The following is a 20508-nucleotide window of genomic DNA, read 5'->3' as shown; positions in this document are numbered from 1 at the left end:
GGCCGTCTGACCGATGCATTCAGACAATTTTTTTGTCCGCAGCCCCAAGGTATGATCGGTTCCAGCAACCATCGCCAGCGTCTGTTTTACATGGTGCAGGAATACCTAGGGGCAAGATCAGACTTGGACACCTTTCCCACCGAAAATCCTCTGGGTTACTGGGTCTTGAGGATGGATCACTGGCCAGAGCTTGCACAGTATGCAATTGAGCTACTGGCCTGTCCTGCATCCAGCGTTCTTTCGGAACGCACATTCAGTGCTGCTGGAGGCTTTGTAACCGATCACAGGGTGCGTCTGTCCACCGAATCGGTCGATCGACTGACCTTCATAAAAATGAATCAGTCTTGGATCACCACCAGCTACCAAGCACCTGATGCTGATGTAACCGAATAATTTTTTTTTAAATCTCAGATCCCTTCAAAGACTGCCTATGCTGATGCTGAGTGACTATCCCTGAGTAATTATCCTCTTCCTCCTCAATCATCACGCTGATAGCTTGAAAGAACATTTTTGGTTCTGGGCGCCACCACCAATGCCTAAGGCACAATTTTTCAGCCCCTGTTTAACAGTGGCGTGTGATTACAATTTTTGATGCAATACTTTGCAGCAGGGCTCGTTCCTGCGTTCCAACTAGAGTGTCTGTGAGGGGTTGCAGTCTTGTGGCACCAGCACCAGTGCCTAAGGCCCAATTTTTCTGCCCCTGTTTAACAGGGGCGTGTAATTACAATTTTTGATGCAATACTTTGCAGCAGGGCTCGTTCCTGCGTTCCAACTAGAGTGTCTGTGAGGGGTTGCAGTGTTGTAGAACCAGCACCAGTGCCTAAGGCCCAATTTTTCTGCCCCTGTTTAACAGGGGCGTGTAATTACAATTTTTGATGCAATACTTTGCAGCAGGGCTCGTTCCTGCGTTCCAACTAGAGTGTCTGTGAGGGGTTGCAGTGTTGTAGCACCAGCACCAGTGCCTAAGGCCCAATTTTTCTGCCCCTGTTTAACAGGGGCATGTAATTACAATTTTTGATGCAATACTTTGCAGCAGGGCTCGTTCCTGCGTTCCAACTAGAGTGTCTGTGAGGGGTTGCAGTGTTGTGGCACCAGCACCACCACCACCACCAAAGGCCCAATTTTTCTGCCCCTGTTCAACAGGGGCATGTAATTACAATTCTTGATCTAATATTTCACAGCAGGGCCCATTTCTGCACCCACCAAGAGCGAGTGAGGACATACAGTGTTGTGGCACCAGCACCACCACCACCAAAGGCCCAGTTTTTCTGCCCCTGTTCAACAGGGGCATGTAATTACAATTCTTGATCTAATATTTCACAACAGGGCCCTTTGAGGGCTTACGTTGTTGTGGCCACAACAACACCTAAGGGCCAAATTTATGCTGAGTATATAGGGCAGGCCCCTACTTTCAAACATCTAACTTACAAACGACTCCTACTTGCAAATGGAAGGAGACAACAGGAAGTGAGATGAAATCTACCCCTAGGAAGGGAAATTCTCTCCTGTAAGAGTTAATATGGGAAAAACATTTTTCCTTTCCACTGATGCTTTCCAATCCTTGTTCCACAAAAAAACCCACATTTTCAAAAAACATTTGTCATTGGGACAAAAAGTGAGGTGAAATCTTCTAAAGAGGAGGAAAGACAGCAAAACAAATGTCACAGGGGTGATAACCCTTCCCTATGTTTTCCAAAAAGCTTAAAAAAGATTTTTTGGCTGGAGCTAAACACGTTAAAAATGTACCCGTTCAAAATGACAAACAGATTCTACTTAACAGCAAACCTACAGTCCCTGTCTTGTTTGCACCGCCTGTATACTGCTGTTCAGAGTGTATAGAGCCTTGTGGCCCCACACCTTTCCTTATTTTAATTTGGGTGCGGGGTTCCCCTTAATATCCATACAAGACCCAAAGGGCCTGGTAATGGACTGGGGGGTACCCATGCCGTTTGTCTCACTGATTTTCATCCATATTGCCAGGACCCGACATTACATTAAACCCGCAAGCAGTTTTAAATGAGATTTTTTCCTTTAAAAATGACATTTGGTGCAGGGACTGTTGTAAACACGGGAAACACGCGCCACTTTACAGGCATACTATAGACACCCCCCAGGTACGATATTTTTTTACTTTAACCATCATTAAAATCACTGCTCCCGAAAAAACGGCCGTTTTTAAAAGTTTTTTTTGCATTGATACATGTCCCCTGGGGTAGGACCCGGGTCCCCAAATCCTTTTTAGGACAATACCATGCAAATTAGCCTTTAAAATGAGCACTTTTGATTTCGAACGTTGCGAGTCCCATAGACGTCAATGGGGTTCTAACGTTCGTGCGAATTTTCGGTCCGTTCGCAGGTTCTGGTGCGAACCGAACCGGGGGGTGTTCGGCTCATCCCTACTCCTGACTAGGCCAATTTTCAGCTTTCACCGCTGTCGCACTTTGAATGACAATTGCACGGTCATGCTGCACTGTACCCAAACGAAATTTTTATAATTTTTTTCACACAAATGGAGTTTTCTTTTGGTGGCATTTAATCACCGCTGGGGTTTTTATTCCTTGCTAAACAAACAAAAAAAGACAACATTTTTTTTTAAAAAAAACAAACATGTTTAATAGTTTGTTATAAAATTTTGCAAACGGGTAATTTTTCTCCTTCATTGATATTCGCTGATGAGCCTGCACTGATGGGCACTGATGGGCTGCACTGATGGGCACAGATAAGGTGACACCGATAGGCACAGATAAGACGACACTGATAGGCACTGATAAATCAGCACTGATAGGCACAGATAAAACTACACTGATGGGCACTGATAAGAAGGCACTGGGTGACACTGCTGGGTGGCACTGATAGATGTCACTGATGGGCACTTGTGGGTGGCACTGATGGGCACTTGTAGGTGGCACGGATGGGCACTGGTAGGTGATATTGATAGGCAGCACTGGTGATGACGCACTGTGGGCACTGATAGGTGGCACTGTGGGCACTGATGGGTGGCACTGTGGGCACTGATAGGTGGTGCTGGTAGGCACTGGTAGGTGGCGCTGGTGGGCACTGGTAGGTGAGGCTAGTGGGCACAGAAGCCTCTCCACGATCTGGACCGATGTCCCTTTCGCAGTTGCCGGAAATCTGCTTTTCTTTTTCCTCCTCACGCTATCAGCGTGAGGAGAAAAAATAACAGATTACAGTACTGGCTCTGTTTAGGTCACATGATCAGCTGTCATTGGCTGACAGCTGATCACGTGGTAAGGGGTCGGAATCTCATAGACTTGCTGATCACAGAGCGTGCCGTGCGTGCCCTGCAGGGGGCGCAAAGGCTGCTCAAGCAGCCCGTCCGGCAAATTAAGTCCGCGCTGCAGCCGTCTTTCGGCTATAGCGCAGACGGCAATTGATTAAGGTTTAGGCACTTAAGTTAGGCCACATTAAGCTTCCCAAAAAACAAGCTTAACACCCTCATTTTCTATGTGAGAGACCAAAATACATGAAACTTCTAGGATAGGTTTGGGAAGTTGAGGTTGTGCAAAGACAATTGATTGAAGTCTAGGCACATGGTTTATGGTACATTAAGCTCTTTTTACACTAAGCTACATGTTTTAGGATTGTAAAAAAAAAAAGCTTAATGTGAATAACTTTTAATGTGATTTACTAAATGATCTGGAATTTTCAGAATATGTTGGAATAGATAGAGTCTTCTATTATATGAAGTTTGGGGAAAATTGGTTAACTTCTAAGCTCTTTTTTGTACGTTAAGCCACATTAAGCTCCCAAAAAACAAGCTTAATGTCCCTAGTTTACTTTGTGGAAGACCAAAACCCATGAAACTTCTAGAATAGGTTTGAGAAGTTGTAAACGTAGGTTGCGCAAAGTTTCAAGACAATTGATTGAGTTTTAGTCAAATTATGGTACATTAACCACCTCAATACAGGACAATTACACCCCATTCCTGCCCAGGTCATTTATCAGAGCTGTCACACTTTGAATGACAATTGCGCGGTCATACGACACTGTAACCATGTGAAATTGTTATAATTTTCTTCACACAAATAGAGCTTTCTTTTGGTGGTATTTAATCACTCCTGGGTATTTTATTTTTTCCTAAAAAAAAAGAAAAAAACATTTCTTAGTTTCTGTCAGTAAATTTTGGAAATAAGTAATTTTTCTCCTTCACTGATGGGCGCTGATGAGGCAGCACTCATGGGCACTAATGAGGTGGCACTTATGGGCACTGATGAGGCGGCACTTATGGGCACTGATAAGGAGGCACGAATACACCGCACTTATGTACACTGATATGTGGCACTGGTGGGCACTGGGCACAGACAGGCGGCACTGGTGGGCACAGATAGGCGGCACGAATAGGCAGCACTGATGGGTGGCACTGATGGGCAGCAGTAATGGGCATTGATGGGCAGCACTGATAGCCAGCACTGACTAACATCACTAATAGCCACTGATTGCTGGCACTTGTGGGCACTAATTGCTGGCACTTGTGGGCACAGATTGGTGGCAATTGTGGGCACTGATTGCTGGCAGTGGTGGGCAATCATTGCTGGCACTGGTGGGCACTTAATTGTAATCAGGCACTGATGATCAATGCCCTGATTACATACCTAGCTGTCCCCTGTGAGGAGATGCCACTGATTGGCTCTCCTCTCCTCACACTCTGTCAGTGTGAGGCGAGGAGCGCCGATTACCGGCATCTCCATGTTTACATGTGACCGGCTGTGATTGGACACAGCCAATCACATGGTTAAAGAGCTGCGGCTCTTTACACAGATTGGGGTCACACTGTATCCTAGCAACACGGTCATTCTGAGAGGCCATCATATGATGTCCACCCAGAACGAGAGCCGCACCACCCAACCGTCATTTGCAAGTAGTTAAGCTCTTTTTACATTAAGCTGTTCACATTAAATGTTACATAGTTACATAGTTACATAGTAGGTGAGGTTGAAAAAAGACACAAGTCCATCAAGTCCAACCTATGTGTGTGACTATAGATTATCAGTATTACATTGTATAACCCTGTATGTTGCGGTCGTTCAGGTGCTTATCTAATAGTTTCTTGAAAATATCAATTCCCCCCCCTCCGCTGAGACCACCGCCTGTGGAAGGGAATTCCACATCCTTGCCACTCTTATGCCCCGTACACACGGTCGGACATTGATCGGACATTCCGACAACAAAATCCTAGGATTTTTTCCGACGGATGTTGACTCAAACTTGTTTTGCGTACACACGGTCGCACAAAGTTGACGGAATTTCCGATCGCCAACAATGCAGTCGACCGTTTTCTAGCCTTGTTGTGTATACGTACTCCTCGTAGAGTTCGTGCTGTGCGGGGGCTTGGTGTTGGGGGTCCTGACCTTGACACAAGTCCAGTCCATGAACAGGGTGGGGAGGAGTTCATGGACCAAGAATTGGTTGCTTCAGCGTGACCAGTTCTCTCATATGCCTTTGCTCCGTGAGATCCGTGAGAATAATCCTGATGATTTCAGGAACTTTCTCCGGATGACGGCTCCGTATTTCACCGTTTGTTGGCTTCGCTCACCCCCTATATCAACAGGCAGGATACCTGCATGAGGCAAGCCATCACTCCGGAGCAGAGGCTCGTCGCTACCCTGCGGTACTTGGTGACAGGGAGAAGTTCTCAACAGGCATCTCCCCCCAGGCTCTGGGAATCATTATCCCGGAGACCTGTTCTGCCATCATCCAGGTCCTGCAGAAGGAGTATATGAAGGTAAGATTTTTATCCTTTAATATCACATTTTATTGTATTGAATGTTTGCTAATATATTGTATTTCTTTCCTCATTCCCTAATTACCATGATTGTAATATGCTGTGAATGTCCCCTTTGTCCTCATGCATGCTGGATTTTTATGTAATTATTTTTTTAGTCCTTCATACATATTTGCCTTCACTAACCTCCCCAGCATGTTCTCCTGGCCCTATATTCACCTCATGTAGTCACTTAACAATGTATTTTATCAGCTCCATAGTAGTGCTTTACCCCAAACACCCCCTAATATGTTTAGAAATGTGATTTGTGCTTTAAATTCAGGCAGAGTGCCAGAGGCTTTTTTTTGTGGTGTCCCCAAATCATTTGGAACCCTCCCTCCCCCCAACTGCTAAGTCAGATGATCCCAATTCTCTATCTATCCTCAATCATCTATCTGCTGACTTTGCCAAGCCCATACAAACTATACCCACCTCTTTTGTGGTCAGATGTATGGATGAATTCCCCAAAGCATGTAGTGCAAGGGCCTGCCTGTATACTTTCCAATGGTACTGTTTAAAGTTTTGTATCCTATTATTATCTTGATAGGTAATAGCAGAATGTCCAAATGTGCTCAAATGTGTACAGTGTGTATTTATATCTTTGTATTATGACACTTCTTACCTGTCCAGTGGGCTGCCAATAGTGTAACTAAGGAGGGGCTGTTCCAAGTAATACCCTGTATTTAGGCATTCATCTCTCAATGAAGTGAAGAGGGTTACCTGTCCAAGATTCCCCCCCCCCCTATAATGTTAGAAATGGCCCATGGGGGGGGGGGGGGAATATGATAGGTGTACCTTATACTTTGGTGTTTTAAAATTCCCCTTAATAAATGTTATCTGGATGTTGGCCAAGAATGTTTGTGTCTAATCTGCTTTCCATGTTTATGTGCAAAAATACTAAGTTTTTTTTCCCTCAACAGTTTCCTTCCACGCCACAGGAATGGCAGACTGTGGCCTCCCACTTTGCCCAGCGGTGGGACTTTCCTAACTGCGGAGGGGCAATTGATGGGAAACACGTCCACATCGTCCCACCACCCAACTCGGGGTCGTACTATTATAATTACAAAGGAATTCAATAGTATTGTGATGTTGGCGGTGGTGTCGGCTAATTACGACTTCCTGTATGTGGACGTGGGGAAGAATGGCCGGATGTCCGATGGTGGAGTCATCGCCCAGACGGAGTTTTACAGGCGTCTCCAGAATGGCAGCTTGGACTTGCCACCTCTAGAAGAGAATGTGGAAGGACTCCCATTCGTCTTCGTTGCGGATGAAGCATTTGCGCTGGGGGACCATCTTATGCGGACATTCCCGATGAGGACCCTCACCCCGGAACAGAGGGTTTTTAATTACCGGCTGGCCAGAGCCAGAAGAGTGGTGGAGAACACATTTGGAATCATGGCCAGCCTGTTCCGCCTATTTCTGACACCCATCCATATAGCGGAGTATAAACTTAATCATATAATCCTGGTGTGCTGTGTTCTACATAACTTTTTACGCCAACATTCTGCCAACTATGCTGGCTCAGTTGGGCCTGAGGCCGTGATGTCCGGTTAAGATACCTTGAGTTCTTTGCGGGTAGGGGGGCCATCAATATGCCAGACAATTTGTGAAGCCTTTATCAAATTAAAAAAAAAAAAAAAGCAAATCTTTGGTGACATTTACTGCTTGTGTTTGTTTTAGCTGACCCTGACAGCAATGTGTGGAATCCTGAAAATGGCGTGATTGTGTAACCTTATACAAAGCACTGTTGGGTGTTATTTACTATAGGCGTAGACACTTTGCACTACAAGTGCACTTGAAACAGCACTGAAACTGCACTTGTAGTGCAAAGAGGATTTGCCCTTAGGAAATAACCCCCATTTTCACAGAAAGCAGCAATTACATCACCACAAAAGTGTTGTAGCGTTGAGACAATAATCCACACATTCTTGATTAACAATCTTTTTATACCTGCACAATCACATGTGCATTTAGAAAAGGTTTTTAAAACAAACCAACATGTTTGTTGTATAACAATTTTTGGGGTGGCATTATCAAAAATAGAAATGTCCATTTAAGATAAAACAGGCATGTGTAAAACCAACAAGAAAGACACAAATCTTGAACTTACAAAGTTCACATATGGTAAAACTTGAAGGCAATATCAGACATGAGTATTTAGGAACTGTGTTTGATATTGCGTTCAGATGGGGTGAAGTCACCCCTGGAAAAGCCAAATTTTGAAGATGCACACCAATTTACGAATGTCAACATGTGCTAGCTGCCATCACGGGGGATCAAGGAACGTGTTTTGGGGGAGCAACCCCTTCCTCTCAGCTACTTTATTATTGAGGAAGGGGTTGCACCCCCAAAACGCATCCATTGATCTCCCGTGATGGCAGATAGCACATGTTGGCACACTGTGTGCATCCTCAAAATTTGGCTTTTCTAAAAATCGCTAAAACATTTTTAAGATTGTAGCACACAAAAAAACAAAGTGATTTGGAGGGGTTTTAAACTCGCCTCAAAACATCAATGATGTTATTATTTTTTTGAATAACATCATTGATGTTTTTCTTGATGTTTTTCAAAGCTAAATTACACCCCATGATCTCCCCAATCAGGATCTGTGCACTTTCAGAGGTGAAATGCCCTGGGTCCACAACATCACGATCACCTAAAAAGAGAGAAAACCTAAAAAAAACAGGTATTATAAATATGCCGGCATCCATCTCTTACCTGAGCCTGTGGTCGCAGACACTCACCTGTTGTGGTGCCAATTTCCACCACGTCTTCTTCCTCCTCCTGCTCTGCTTGGGTTGGGGGTATTTCCCCTTCTTCCCGAGGTGGGGGGTCTGTGGTCTCCTCGGATGAGGGGTGTCCTCCGAGTCTTTTCTCCCCTATGTAAAACAAAAATGGTATAATTAGCACATAGATATTTGATGGCCGAAATATAAAGATGAAACATTGCTTGGAAGTGGGGTACAATTGTCTATTTTGGCAGAGTTCCAAGATGTAGCATTTTTATTGTCCGTTGTCAAGCTTGAAGACTTTACCTGTCTTGTACAAGCTTCACAGATGGAGACCCCCCTATAGTATACACTGGAGCACCTGTGTGGGGCCCCTAATAAAAAGGGTGTTCTTATGTCCCACACTCTAGTGCTCCAGCGTCCAGATGTGAAAACAGCTGCTGAGTGTCCTCTCCTTACACAGAATCTAGTTTGCATTTCATTCTAGTCACAAACCCATCTACACAACCAAATATTTTTCATACAAGTAGGCCCTAAAAAATGTTGGCAAATGCATATGGCCTAAACAATGGTGTTTTATAGGCCGAAAGAAAAATGTTTGATACCAACGAATAATGGGCCCATGAACAGGAAAGTTGCCATTTTAAACTGTACAACACTTAAGAAAAGCACATGGAGCAGCACGAACGTAATAAAGACAAAAAGAATAGGAACACAGCACAACTACTTACTTTTTTGCAGCACTCTCTGGATCTTTCTGTACTGCTCGGGCTCTCTTAATTTCAGGTCCGACCACCGCTTCCTGAGCTGATCTTTCGATCGCCGTACCCCTAAATTCCGGTGCAGACTCTTGACCACTTTCGCCATGATCTTGGCCTTTCTGATATTGGGGTTGGGGTAAGGTCCATTCTTCCCGTCATAGTCGGCCTTCTTCAGGATATCAACCATCTCCAACATCTCACCAAAGGACATATTTGATGCCTTAAATCGTCTCCTTCGGGGGCGTGGCCTGACGCAGCATGTGAGCAGACAACTTTCTCAGCAGCTCTCTGATCCCTCTGCACAATCCTGTGTAATCCTGCTCACCTGCCACACAAACTCGGCTGAAACTTCTCCTGTACGCTTGGGGAAGACTTTATAACATTCGTGGGGGATTCTGGTGGATGGGAAAACGAAGGAAACAGCCCCCGGCAAGGATGAGTATTACCACACGTTCTGGCCAAGATGGCCGCCGCTCCACCATCCCACACTCGTCCCTGGCATCCACGCCGGATCTTTTTGATGAGGAGCCAGATCCTTTGCTATCACCTTCTCCAGGGGCCTCAGCTCCCCCGGCGCTATCGGTCATCCCTCCCCACAGTGATGATGGCCTTGAGGACGGTCCAGAACCGGAACCCACCCTGCTGGATGTCCTCAAACTGATCAAGGTAAATCACTCTGATATCATGGGGAAAGTGGAGGAACTTAAACTGGACATAACAATTATGTGCCAGGACATGCATAAAATGAGGGTTTCTGAGACTGAACGCCGTATTAGCGATTTGGAGGATGCTGTCAGCCTGGTCCAAGCTACTCAAAAAATGCATGGCACTAAAATCCTCTCTCTGGAGGACAAGGTCGACGATTTGGAGAACCGTCTGTGCAGAAACAACCTGCGTCTAGTGGGCCTCCCCGAGCGGGTTGAGGGCGCTGACCTGGTCTCCTTCCTGGAAAGTTGGTTTACCCAAGAATTTGGTAAAGACTGCCTTTCCCCATGTTTTGTCCTGGAGCGTGCACATAAAGTGCCTGGCAGACCGCTTCCTGCAGGCAACCCTCCACGCACTATGGTAATCCGTCTCCTCAATTATCGTGATAGGGACGCTAAACTGCGAGCTGCCCGCATAAAAGGGAGCCTAAAGATCAACAACACATCTGTGTCATTGTTTCCTGATTATTCCCCAGCGGTCCGTGCCTCAAGAGCCAAGTACCAACACATTAAGCTGAAATTGAGGGAGAAGACCATCCAATATTCTATGCTGTTTCCTGTCACGCTGCGAGTCGTGCACCAGGGCCAGGTGCATTTTTTCCAAACCCCTGCAAATGCTCTTTCCTGGTTTGAGTCCTTGCATCAACCGGGTCGAATGTCTGGCCAGGCCCTGGACACCTGAACTGGTTACTCTCCTGGAAATTTGTTAAATTTCTCCTTCCCTTTTCTTTTTCCCCGGCCTGTGTGCCTTTATCTGTGGCAGGTGATTCCAGATACCTGTTTTCACATGAGGACAAGATCTCAATCTGGGATCTATGCTGCTAATTGTATGCATATTTGTTTGACATCTGATTTTCTTTAAGTTTTGTTTGCTGATGTGCCTGTATTGGCCATGTTTCTAGTATGTACTAGCAGTTTGGGATCTAAGCCTGCTCCTGTTTTTTCTTTTTGGGGTAAGGCAGGGGTTAACTATGTGCTACTGCCAGTTTTCACTGTGTTGTTACTGATCACAGGAATGTTGTGTGAATGGATGATTGTGGTGTGTAAGTGTGTGTGCGATTTTTGTCCTGCCTTGTCCTCGCTCTGGGATTGCAGCCGTGACGATACCCTTGATCTGCTGATTTTCACTAACTTCATATGTCTTTAGTCAAATGTATCTCCTGGAATGTCCGGGGTTTAAATTCCAAATTTAAAAGGGCTTCCCTGTTTGAATTTCTCAAGGCTCATAAGCCTCATATACTGTGCCTGCAGAAGACACACCTTATGGGGTCTAAAGTGCTTGCTTTAAAAAAACACTGGGTCATGCATGGATATCATTCCACATTTTCTAATTACGCCAGGGGTGTGTCCGTCCTCATAAGGAAGGGCCTCCCCTTTTCATGTGATAGAGTGATTTTAGACCCTAATGGGCGGTATATTTTCCTCCAATGTAAGATACATGCCACCCCATTACTTCTGGTGGTTGTGTATGCTCCCCCTCCTGTCACGGCTGCACTCATGACAGATCTGTGCACAAGGCTCTCGGATCTGCCTACATTAGCCACCCTTATTGTGGGGGATTTTAACTCTGTTATGGACCCTAATTTGGATAGACTGAAACCCATTCAGTATGAATCAAAGCTATTTTGTCAGTGGTGTGCTTCCTTTAGATACATTGACCTATGGTGACAACAAAACCCATTGGCTAGGGAATACTCTTGTCAGTCCCGGTCTTATCGTACTCTTTCCAGGCTGGACTACGCCCTTGGGACTTCTGACCTGACCTCATATAACCGGACAATATACTATATATCTCAGACAATTTCTGACCACTCCGCCCTGTGCGTTAAATTAATACTCGGTCACAGACCCTCTTTTCGGTTGTGGAGGCTCAGTCCCCTCTGGGTCTCCACCCCTGAATTTGAAGAGCCAGTCCGGCAGGACATGTCCCTATATTGGGGGGACAACGCTGGATCGGATTCTTTTGGCCCCACATGGGACGCCTTTAAGGCGTCTGTACGGGGCTCATATATCTCAAACATTGCTAAACATAGGAGGTCCTCCTGTGCTGCTCTTCAGGCCTTGGGGTCCTCTCTGGAGGTTGCTAGGGCCCAGTACTCTGCGCTCCCCACCCCGGATTCTCACGGAGTCTTGGTGGGGGCGCACAGGGCCCTGGATCTCCATAGGGTGGACGCAACGTGGACTCAGCAGTTATATCTGGCTGCCAGACTACATGAATATAGTGGGAAGAATAGTAAAATGTTAGCCTTTCTTTCTCGCATAGAATACATTGACAGGACCATATCACAGATTCATTTGCCTGACGGCTCAATCACCTCAGACCCATTGACCATAAATCAGACGTTCAAGTCCTTCTATGAGACCCTATACGAAGCCCCCCACCCCCCGGATGAATTGGAGACATTGGGGTTTTTTGACTCCCTTCAATTTCTTGTATTGGACGACTCCCACAGCTCCATCTTAGACACTCCCTTGACAATCGAAGAGATCACTGAGACTATTTGCTCTTTACCCCCCAATAAAACCCCCGGGTTGGACGGTTTGCCCGCAGAATGGTACAAAACCTATTCTGTGGAATTGGCAAAGAAACTTTTATCTCTCTTTAATCGGGCAATGGAGGAGGGAGAACTTCCCCCCTCCATGAATGAAGCCCTCATTGTTGTGCTACCCAAGCCTGACAAAAACAAACTGCTGTGTGGGTCATACCGTCCAATCTCGCTACTAAACAGCGATGTTAAAGTACTAGCGAAAGTCCTGGCCTTGTGATTACAAAAGGTCATTCTTCACCTTATTCACAGGGACCAGACAGGGTTCATGCCTGGTAAGAGTACATATGACAACATTCGTCGCCTTTATATACATATTCACAGGGCTGCCACGGACAGAAGAAGCGGACTGGTACTATCACTTGACGTGATGAAAGCATTTGATACGGTTAGCTGGTCCTTCCTTTTGGAAACTATGCATCGTATGGGTTTCAGCGTCCAATTTATTAAATGGGTCAGGTTGCTTTATACTAACCCCAGGGCAAGAATATGTACCAACAAAGATATATCGGATATGTTTAGTTTGCAGAGGGGAACCAGGCAGGGCTGTCCGCTTTCTCCACTTTTGTTCGCACTAGCCATTGAGCCACTTGCTCTGGCAGTGCGTCAAACGGAGACAGTGGGGGGCATCTGCTATGGCGAACTGTCTGAGAGGATCTCTCTATATGCGGATGACGCCTTGATTTACTTAGACGGCTCAGAACAGGCCTTTGTCTCTTTGATGGAGGTTGTGGACGAGTTTGGGAGGGTTTCCGGACTGAGAGTTGGCTGGGAAAAGTCTGTGGCATTTCCCATAGGTCCTGACAGGGATTATGCTTACCTAGCCCAGTCCAAGCTGACTATACATCATACATTTAAATATCTAGGAATACATATTCATAATAATCTATCTAGTTTCCAGACCCTTTTTTTTTTTTTTTTTTTTTTTTTTTTTTTTCTTTTTTTTTTTTGCCACTTCAGTTAACTTTGTCCAGGGACTATCGTCAGAATGTTATTCACGTGTGTCCCACATCCAATCACATCATTGCGGCCTTTCAATGCTTACCCTTTTTTTTTTTTTTTTTTTTTTTTGAATCATTAAGCTGTGTAGATATTGAGTTACAATATAAATTTCAATATACAAAATTACAATAACACCGCCTTGCAAGATACATAGCTTGCAAAGCCGATTAACCGCCTGTTCCCATACAGCTATTATATGTATCTATATGTGCAATACTTTTCTATCTAGTGAACCCCCCCACCCACCCTCCTATGTCCCCCCCTCTATTGACCCCCTATATGCCCAAGGCACATCTGACAACCGACCTAGGTTCCATACATTATTCTTTACTCGGCTCTAACATCTGGGCTGCTCTTAGCTCGACCCGCCCCATTGGTAGAAGGCGGATAATCTCGGCTCTAGGATAAAATGGGTGACGGGCACGGCATTGTTTGAATCCACAGGTTCCACATTCTTATAAATTTATTGTAGCTACCTGACCTAGTGTGGAATGTTCTCTCACTCCACACTGTGGAGTTGACAGTTCCCAGCCAGTCTTCCAGGGTGGGAGGAGTTTTTGATTGCCAGGACTGTGCGATTAGTTTTCTGGCTTGGAACAGGCATCTTGCTACCGCAACCGCCATGTTCCTGTCTCTTGGTTCATTAGTAACGTGCCCCAACACGCAAGTCCGAGGATCTATCTCTAGGTTGGTTTTAAACGTAGTGTTTATCTTCTTTACAATCTCGGACCAGTATCTCACTAGTTTTGGGCATCTCCAAAACATATGGATCAGATCTCCTGTTCCCCTGCATCTGGGGCACTCGTCATTGGTTCGACGACCAAACATAAAGAGCTTTTTTGGTGTATAGTAGGATCTATGCAATAGCATCAGATGGGAGGCCTTTTGTGAGGGAGAGACCGACACCTCCGATCCTAGTTCCAGAATCCTTTTCCACTGTATGTCAGTTATCTCCCCCACATCGGCCGCCCATCTGTCCCTACCCCCGAAAGAGCCTACATGCGTATTCATTTTCTTTGTTAATTGAGTATATATCTCTGTGATTAACCCCTTAGAGGTCTCTGATTTGATTATTGTTTGTAATAGAGGGATCTTGCACCATGTGGGGGGTAGGCTTCCAAACTGCTTGCTTAAGGCGTGTCTGATCTGTAAGTAACTATAGAATACACGGCTTGGTAGCCCGTATTCGTGCCCCAGTTCCTCAAAGGATTTCAGGGAATTCCCCTCATATATCTGAGTCAGTCGACGAATCCCGTTCCTCTCCCACAGTTTGTTCCTGTCGACGGGTAATAGTTCCTGCAGGTTCTTGTTATTCCAGATTGGTGAATATTCTGAAAATCCCTTATATCCCATTATTCGCTTAGCTGACTGCCAGACCCTGGTAATCATTTTGAGTGTCGAAGTCTCTCCCTGAAATGAATCTGCCTCCAATGCCTCAACCAGTGAGCTATGTGGGCTTCTCTGCAGAGCAATCTGGGCGCTCTTACTTCCCCCCCCGTCAATGGCGCATCCCCCAAGTTGCTGTAACTGTGCTGCCAGGAAATAGGTAAACGGGTGGGGAACCCCCAGTCCCCCCTCCGTGGCGGGGCACTGTAACTTTTGTAGGCTTATCCTGGCCTGTCCTTTTTTCCAGATTAATTCCCTAAAAAGGGATTGAATTTTTTGGAACCACTTCTCCCCAATCCATACTGGAGAGTTATGGAGCAAGTACAGTAACTGGGGCAGCCATACCATCTTGATCAGGTTAACCCGGCCCGCCATAGATAGGGGGAGTCTACACCAGATGTCGCATTTTTTTTTAAGTTTTGATAGGAGGGGGACCAGGTTGTCTTCGATAAACGTGCCAGGGTCCTTGGACAGCACGACACCCAGGTACTTCATTTTCCCCGTAATTCTCAGTTGGGGTAAACTCATTGAGATAGAATTGGCCAAAGGATCTACCGGCAGGAGAGATGATTTCTCCCAATTGATAGTCAGCCCTGAGAATTTTCCAAAGTCTTCCACTAGGTGCATTACTTTCTCCAGTGAGGAGGACGTATCCCCAAGGAAGAATAGGACATCGTCCGCAAAAAGCGCTATTCTCTCTTCCTCGCCTTTTCTATGGAAACCCTGTAGTTCAGGTGATGATCTCACCGCTCCCGCCAGTGGCTCCATAGCCAGGACGAACAACAACGGGGATAGAGGACAACCCTGTCTTGTCCCTCTTTCGAGGGGGAAGCTTTCCGAATAGTCATTATTTATTTTGAGTCTTGCCGTTGGATGATTGTAAAGAATTTTTAACCAGTTAATGAATACGGGGCCGAATCCAAACTTCTCCAGCACCCACCAAAGATATTCCCACTCCAGGCTATCAAAGGCCTTGGCGGTGTCCAAAGATAGTATGGCTCTAGGCCCCGCGTTCTCCGTTGGAACCTGGAGATTCAAGTATGCCCTTCTGATATTGGTGCTGGTAGACCGACCGGAGATAAATCCCGATTGATCTGGGTGCACAAGTTTTGCGATATACTTATTTAATCTGGACGCTAGCACCTTTGCTACAATCTTGGCATCCGAACACAGTAGTGATATTGGTCTGTATGAGGAGACTTCCAGTTGGTCTCTTCCCTCTTTTGGTATCACCACTATGTCAGCCTCCAACATTGATGAGGGCAGCCTCCCATCCTTAGTCGCCTGTTCCAGTACTTTTAGCAACTCCGGAAGTAGGACCTCCCCATACTTTCTATAAATCTCCAATGGCAGACCATCCGGGCCAGGGGATTTCTGGCCTGACAGCTCTGCAACAGCCTTTTGCAGCTCCTCCAGGGTCAGGGGAGATTCCATCTCACTCCTGTCCCCTTCCAAAAGCACGGGCAGATCCACCCCCTCCACAAACCCCTCCATATCACGCCTGTCCGGTCTCCGGCACGACCTATACAGGTCCCTATAGAACATGGTGAAGGTCTCTAGGACCTTGGCAGGGTCAGAAGTAATCTCACCAGCCGGTGTCCTAATTGAGAGAATGGCCGTTGGGGATAGGTTAGACTTAGTTATAAGTGCCAGCATCCGACCTACTTTCTCCCCTTCGCCATAGTAATTTTGCTTTTGGAACAGTCTTTTATTTTCTGCTCTTCTATTGATTAATTCCCTGTATTCTTGTTGTTTACTGAGCCAGACCTCCTGTTTTGCGGGGGTTGGATCCGCCACATATTGTGCTTCTGACTCCATAGCCTCCCTGCTAGCCCTCACCTCCCGTTCCCTTGATTTTTTCTTTACTATGACAACCTGTTGGAGTAAAAGTCCCCTAAGGAACGCTTTTAAAGTGTCCCACACTACCCCCACAGGGGCTGTGCCTACGTTGAACGTTACAAACTCTTTTAGTTTGAAAATAACTTCTACTGGGCTACTTATTAAATCCAACCATAGTGGTTTTATTGTCCACCTTTTCTGATTAGATCTAGCACTTAGATTCAGGGTCAGGATCAGGGGGGAGTGGTCTGAGATACCCCTCGGCTTGTACTCTATGTCCCCTATTATTTGCAGGGCTTCACTGTTACCTACTGCCATGTCTATTCGTGAAAGAGTAGAGTGTGATCCCGAATAACAAGAGTACTGCCGGATTTTTGGGTTATGGGATCTCCATAGGTCGCACCACCCAACTTCTACCAGAAGTTGGCCTAGGCGGCCTTCCGATAACCTTTCCGCCCGGTTTATAGGCGGAAAGCGGTCCATTTTGTTGTCCAAAACTGCATTAAAATCCCCCACCAAAATTATCGGTACGTCTAGCTTACTCTCCACAAATTCCAGTAGCTCCAGAATGATCTCTGTTTTAAACGGGGGAGGGATATAAATATTTGCTATTACCAGGGGCTTGTTTTCCACGACGCAACTCAAAAAGACATAGCGACCCAACGCGTCGATTCTGGCTTCCCTGCAGGAGAACGGGATACCTCTCCCCACTAGGGATGAGCTTCGTGTTCGAGTCGAACCCATGTTCGACTCGAACATCGGCTGTTCGATCGTTCGCCGAATTGCGAACGTTATGGGCCGTTCGCGCTAAATTCGTGTGGCGCGTCACGGCCCATAATTCACTGCGGCATCGCAGTGCATTGCTGGCTGATGATTGGCCAAGCATGCACTATGACCCGCATGCTTGGCCAATCACAGCGCTGTCAGTAGAGAGAGCTGTAATTGGCCAAAGCCAGGGTGGCTTTGGCCAATTACGGCTCAGGGCATTTAGTACACACCCCACACTATATAAGGCCGCCTGCACGGCGGCCCTGTGTAGTGTGTGTTCCGGTGTGCTGAGAGATAGAGAGAGAGAGAGACAGTGTCATTTGATTTGAGTTAGATAGATTAGGCAGAACAGTCAGTCAGTTAGCTGCACTTACAGTGTATTGTGTATATATATGCATCCCAGGTGTTGCATATATATATATACACTGTATTCAGTTTAGCTAGATCCGTTCCTGTTATCTTCTATCTAGACTATTTACATTTAATGCAGTGCGTCCTGCTCACAGTGTTCAGCTAGATCCGTTCCTGTTATCTTCTAGACTATTTACATTTAGTGCAGTGCGTCCTGCTCACAGTGTTCAGCTAGATCCGTTCCTGCTATTTACATTTAGTGCAGTGCGTCCTGCTCACAGTGTTCAGCTAGATCCGTTCCTGTTAAATTCCTACTGACCGGCAGGCTTGTCTGGTTACAGTATATAAAGCTACCTGAAGAAAATTACAGGTGTTCTATTTGATCCTATTAGTACCACGGTCAGGCAGCTAGACTATTTACATTTAGTACAGTGCGTCCTGCTCACAGTGTTCAGCTAGATCCGTTCCTGTTATCTTCCTACTGACAGGCAGGCTTGTCTGGTTACAGTATATAAAGCTACCTGAAGAAAATTACAGGTGTTCTATTTGATCCTATTAGTACCACGGTCAGGCAGCTAGACTATTTACATTTAGTACAGTGCGTCCTGCTCACAGTGTACAGCTAGATCCGTTCCTGTTATCTTCCTACTGACAGGCAGGCTTGTCTGGTTACAGTATATAAAGCTACCTGAAGAAAATTACAGGTGTTCTATTTGATCCTATTAGTACCACGGTCAGGCAGCTAGACTATTTACATTTAGTACAGTGCGTCCTGCTCACAGTGTTCAGCTAGATCCGTTCCTGTTATCTTCCTACTGACAGGCAGGCTTGTCTGGTTACAGTATATAAAGCTACTTGAAGAAAATTACAGGTGTTCTATCCCAGCTTAGTGCAGCTACAGGCCATTAGTATGTCTGGAAGGCCAAGAAGGAGAGGCAGACAGTCACAAGCCAATAAGAGAGGGCAAGCAGGCTCTGTGTCTAGTGCTGGTCGTGGAGACGGTGCATCCTCATCAGCACGTGGCCATGGGACACGCTTGGCCTTTTTTTCGGCAGCTGGCCATGTTGAGCCGCAACATGCGGAAGACTTGGTCGAGTGGATGACCAAGCCGTCCTCATCCTCCTCATCCTCTCTCACCCATGCCCAGGGTGCTTTGTCTGGCAAAGCAGCGGCCTCTTCCTTCAGCTCAATGTCATCAGTGACTCCTTCCCTAGCTCCACCATGTCCTCATGAGGATTCCCTCGAACTGTTTGACCACAGTGTTGGGTACATGCTCCAGGAGGATGCCCAGCGTTTGGAAGGCTCTGATGACGATACTGAGCTCGATGAAGGCAGTAACATGAGCGCGGACAGAGGGGGTGCCCAAGAAGGACAGCAATCTGGCAGTCATGCTCCCCCTGCTGCAGCATACTGCCAGGTTTGCTCCAGTGATGAGGAGGGAGGGGATGATGAGGTCACTGACTCAACGTGGGTGCCTGATAGGAGAGAGGAGGAGGAGGAGGAGGAGGAGGAGGAGGAGGAGGAGGAGGAGGCGGCAGCACATCACCAACGAGGCAGGATGCCCTCCAGGGGCCAGCCTAAGGGCAACACATTGACTGCATCACACCCCAAAGCTCCACATGTGCAGGGCGCTGCAGTCTCTGCGCGTTATTCAAAAAGTTCTTTGGTGTGGGCCTTTTTTGAGACGAGTGCATCAGATCGCACCGCTGCTATTTGCAACATATGTCTCAAGCGTATCTCGCGTGGCCAAAATATCTCCCGCTTGGGTACCACATGCTTGACCAGACATATGTTGACCTGCCATGCAGTTCGTTGGCAAGCGTATCTAAAAGACCCACACCAAAGAACAAAGAGGATCTCTCCTTGCTCCTCATCAGCTGAGATTTCCAACCCCACTAGACCTTCAGTCCTCTCTGAGACCTGCAGTGAGAGGAATGAAGGTGTAGAATTAGGTGTGTCACAGCCAAGTACTTGTGGGCAATCTGCTTTTGGTACACCGACGTCAGATTGTACCAGGCAAATTTCCCTGCCCCAGCTGCTGCACCGCCGAAAGAAGTTTGCTCCCAGCCATCCACATGCCCAGCGGTTGAATGCTAGCTTGGCAAAATTGCTAGCACTTCAACTGCTGCCTTTTCAGTTGGTAGACTCTGCCCCCTTCCGTGAGTTTGTGGAATGTGCGGTTCCTCAGTGGCAGGTACCCAAACGCCACTTTTTCTCACGGAAGGCGATTCCGGCTCTCTACCGGCATGTGGAAGGCAATGTCCATGCCTCGCTGGACAGGGCGGTCAGCGGTAAGGTGCATATTACCGCTGACTCATGGTCCAGCAGGCATGGACAGGGACGTTACCTAAGTTTCACGGCGCATTGGGTGACTCTGCTGGCAGCTGGGAAGGATGCAGGACAAGGTGCAGTAGTGTTGGAGGTTGTTCTGCCACCACGCCTCCAAAATGCTGATTGTGACACACCTCTCTCCTCCACCCCCTCCTCTTCTTCTTCCTCCATGGCCTCTTCCTCGGAACCAGCGGTGCTCCGTAGGCGTTCAAGGGGCTACGCAAGTACGCAGGCCAAAAGATGCCATGCGGTGCTTGAGCTGGTGTGCTTGGGGGACAGGAGCCACACTGGGGCAGAGGTTCTGTCAGC

This window comes from Aquarana catesbeiana, linkage group LG11 (genome assembly GCF_042186555.1).
Source record: "Aquarana catesbeiana isolate 2022-GZ linkage group LG11, ASM4218655v1, whole genome shotgun sequence".
NCBI classification, from domain to species: domain Eukaryota; kingdom Metazoa; phylum Chordata; class Amphibia; order Anura; family Ranidae; genus Aquarana; species Aquarana catesbeiana.
This window is presented reverse-complemented; position numbering follows the sequence as displayed.